The sequence below is a fragment of the Nomascus leucogenys genome, chromosome 9, assembly GCF_006542625.1.
Source record: "Nomascus leucogenys isolate Asia chromosome 9, Asia_NLE_v1, whole genome shotgun sequence".
Lineage (NCBI taxonomy): Eukaryota > Metazoa > Chordata > Mammalia > Primates > Hylobatidae > Nomascus > Nomascus leucogenys.
Window position 1 is genome coordinate 15,537,868 of NC_044389.1, and position 4,362 is coordinate 15,542,229.

The 4,362-nt window shown below is 36.8% G+C and overlaps 1 pseudogene across 1 annotated transcript; it reads right to left on the reverse strand.

The window, feature by feature from the left end:
• Window positions 1-3,678: 3,678 nt before the first annotated feature.
• Window positions 3,679-4,093, reverse strand: LOC100579494 (annotated as a pseudogene). Its single transcript, XR_001114618.2, has one exon. The product of XR_001114618.2 is annotated as a guanine nucleotide-binding protein G(I)/G(S)/G(O) subunit gamma-5 pseudogene (transcript).
• Between the last annotated feature and the right edge of the window lie 269 nt (window positions 4,094-4,362).

The window sequence follows — 4,362 nt, forward strand, 5'->3', positions numbered from 1 at the left end:
AATCTATTTTTAACAAATTTGTTTGACTAAAATCTGTATGTGTATGTAACTGTGGCTATGTGAGTACATGGCAGAGGGGATGGTATAAGAGAAGGAGAAAGAAGGACCTAGATTTCAACATCTGTATACCTATGATCATGGCTCTCCAATTTCTAGGATGGAAAAAGGGATCTCTGATAGTTTAATTAAGCTTCCTCATCTCTGCAAGCTTCAAAAAAGCTGAGTCGGGTGGAGAAGGGAGGGCTGGCTAACCATGTGGGTCTCCTCAAGTCCCCTCAGATTTAATTGCGAGCATAAATGGCCCCCAGTCCTGGAGCATATCAACTTGATGTGTATAATTGATAGCCAAACATTTTTTACAGGCTGTTAAATGGTAAGGCCACAATGAAATGTATATAATGTTGATTAAAGTGATTTTTGTACAAAAGGGTCAGAGACATTAACAAGTTAAAAGAAAATGTGAGCACTGTTCTTATTCCTCTAACCTTTGTTCGGGTTTTCCCATAATTGACACCACATGTTTACTATGCCTATTTTTGTCAAATGTAAGGCTGTTAGTATTCAATGTATTTAGAAGTGCTCTTGAGATTAAGGCAGTCACAGAGTGCTCAGAAAGGTAGATTTCAGATATTATCACAGCACATGGTAAAGAGAAAGATTTAAATAAACCCCTCCAGCTTGCCTTGTGTTAAATTGTCTGGCTCCTAAAGTAAAGGTAACTCTGAAAAGGATTAAAATGGACATCTAAATGATAATTACTGGGTAATTTTGTTTTGGTTATAATTTGTGGTGTTATTTTTATAAATGACATGAGACATAATATATTTTTCAGGGTTCTGCAATAGCCGAGCAACAAATGGAAGCTGTCAGAAAGTATTTGTAGGAACAGTTATGGAAGAAAGCTGCGAGGTTGTTGAAATGCTGCACAGACTACATTTTTTTAGCCTATGCATGAATAGAATACTTTCCTAAAAATGTAATTGACTGTGGACGTGTGGCATACAGCAAGCCCTCTGCCTAGGCTTTTGAAATCCTCTTATTTTCACTGACGCAAAACCGGCAAGGTGTCTTTCAAGGATCTTTTCAACTCGCCCTGTGTCATCACACGCACATTACTGAGCATTTGATGTTGTCTTACCTCCTGTTCTCTAGACCCATCCCTCTTCCTCTTTCTTCCTGTCTTTTCTGTTCTGTCTGTGCTCTGGATCACTCTGTGGCACCAAGGACACTGCAGGGGCTTTAGCTCCTGGTCTTTAACTGGCGGCACTCAAATCTACTGAGTTTACTGACCTCTGCCCGAGCCATGAACTGAGACCAACGAATAGACCACCCAAACTCCCAGCAACTAGCACATGGCAGTTGTACAGGGCCCTTCCCATGCGGCATAATTTCGTGGAATTTCCCTCTCTCCTCATCTGGCTCTGATTATTTGCTGATTTGTAATTTTAGTTATTCATGTGCAAGTCTTATCTCCTTTGCCAGATTGTACACTCCTGAGCAACATGCACTATGCTTGATGCATTTTGTGCATCTTCTGTCCTTCCTGGGCTTGGCATGGTGCTTGGCCAACGTGGAAATTCAGTAGATACATTGTGAGTGAATTCATGACATTGAAGCTAGGAACACAGAATATCCTAAAGATAATCCAGGTATCAATGCCAGAGATTGGTCACATCCTGGCTAAATCTGTAGCTATTTAAACTAAGTTTCCAGTTCTTATTTCCATAGCTATGAAATCAAGAGGATACATATTTTAAAGTTTCCACAATATCTTGTTTTCAGAGATTTGAAATCAAGATGTTATATCTTCTTCCATTGAGTAGGAAATAGCTCTCACGCCCTGCTGTGGCAGTACAAGGCTGAAGGAGTTATAATGATCCTTGAACTCAAGTCTCCTGATAACACATTTTATTAACTGGTAGGAGACTAGAATAAGACTTGTGGGTGAAACTAGTATGTCTCAAGCAATTCTAATTTCCAGGCACAGAAACTGTACTTTGTAGCAGCAGAATTTTATTTGAGAAGTGACTTTACTAGGGGAAGTCCTACCAATTGTTTAATTTCTTTTTCACCCTAAATGATAGGAAAAGGGGAAATCGTATAGCCTCAAATACTCAAAGATATTTATCTTTATAAACAGGAAGCACACTAGGGTTGCATTTTGTTTGCTTAATGGCAATTTTTGGGAAATACACAAGAAACTAAACAACTATGTTTATGAACGTTTTTAACTTTTCCAATCTTTCTTGATTCTTTCTTTCTCACTACATAGAGATTTAGAATAATAAAATCAGTTATTGCAATAATTAAAATGGTTTGAAAAAATCAGTACTTTTCCACTTATTTTGCTTTCTAGAAAAAGAACTCATGTGTTCCAAATTATATTTTTCCTCAATTTCTGTTCAGTCCTTCATATTACATTTTAATTGGGATAAAATTTTTTTTTCAATTCACAAGCTCATCAATTCAGGGGAGATATTTCTAATACAAGTTATAAGAGCAAACATTCAAGAAAACTGAAGTTGGAAACATGTTTGTGTCTTTTTTCCATGACTAACCCATGTCTATCCTCTATGAAATTGATGTCAAAAAAGTATTATATATTTTCAGTAGGAAATAGAAGGCTGCCCTCTACTATCCTTGTCAGGACGTCATATCCCTTTAATCATACTTTTCATTTCAGTACATTGAAATTTCCGTTACCAAGGACAACATCATAAATAAAAGTGTTTGTGAAATTTTACCTGCAGCTTCCTAACTTTGTGCATTAAGCATGAAACTAGCAGAGAGGTGGTCAAATGTGAAAATTTATAATCATTTATTACGTACGGCTGAAGCAAGAAGGGAATAAAAGCGTGAAGGCATACATCTATAAACGGAAGCCGAAAACCTTAAATGAAAAGTAAAGTGAATTTCTGTGTCTTGTCATAAAGTAATGAGAAGCTAGAGCTTTTATTCATAGCAACCCAAGATGCATTTACTCTCAATCTAGCTTCAGCAGTAAACGCTTCCCTGATGTATTGCTTTGGACTTACAAAGAAATATTTGTGCTCTACATAATAGTATAGTTAGGAGAATTACTGCATGGTTGAGAAGATTCTATAAAGGTTTATAGCTGGTGGTGTTACTGTAATTTAATCACAATGTAGCTAATGTAGTACTTTAATATCACAGGTTACTTTTTAATTTACCATTTATTAGTAACTGACAGAGTCAATCATCTCTACATCATAAACAAATCATGGAGGGATTCTATAGGAACCCTAAAATTCCAGGATAGATGTACTATGGCTGTTTTATACTACCACATTCCCTGTAATGAGCTAACCATCAAATTATTATTTAGATCTGTGAAATGTAAGGCAGGCTCCTTGTTCTCAGTCCATTGGCCAAAGAAAACTTGAGGACATTTTATGTCAGGAATACAATTAGCACCGCATGTCATTTATGCTCAGAAATAACTCATTGATCCAATTCTAGCAAAATCTAAAAGCATTTTCTGAAAAATGTTAAGGTATTTAGCTAAAATTTTTTCTATCTGTTCTATAATCTATTCATGAACATTAACATAATGTTTTTTTTAAAGTTTCATACTAAGTTGTATTGTATGCTGCTGCCAGTGTATATAAAACAATTACCCTTGTGAAATAGAAATTCATGAAAATTCAGAGAGGTAGATGTTAAGGACTGACGAAAGTAGAAGTTTGTATATTATGGCACATGTGTTACAGGGATAAGCTTTTGTACAGGCTTCAAATGTAGCTCTCTTGAATATTCACTGGATCATAAGGAGTGGTTTGGGAAACCTTTGAAAGATTCATTTTACTACAGAAAGGAACAGACTTTCTGGGGTCTGAAGGGATTTGTACTTGAAGATACTCTAGTCAGCAGAGGGTCATGTTGAGCATTCTGCAGACAGAATTGTTTCAAGTCTGCAGCTGCCTGGGAAACTTTTATGTGGTTGAGTCCGGCCTCCAGCCGGAGCTGTTGAACCACTTTCTTCATAGCGGCGATGCTGGAGGAGCCAGACATGGTGCACGCGACTGCCGGGCCGATTCGTGGGTTGGTGGGTCGTCGTGGGTCGGCTGGGCCAGACAACTCCATTACCATAATGTTAAGCTTAAACCAATGCTTTGTCATTAGGATTTTTAAATGAAAAGTATGTTTTTATACCTGAAAGTAAAATACAAATGCTTTTGTCATTTCTGTTTACATACATTGCTCTCTTGATAGATTATAGATAGAAAGATAGACAGACATATAATTAGTTGTTACATAAACCATGTCACATTAATATGGTTGATGCCAGAAATATTAAGCAAGACTAGTAAGGAATGCTGCTAATGTCTGGAAACTGTGACA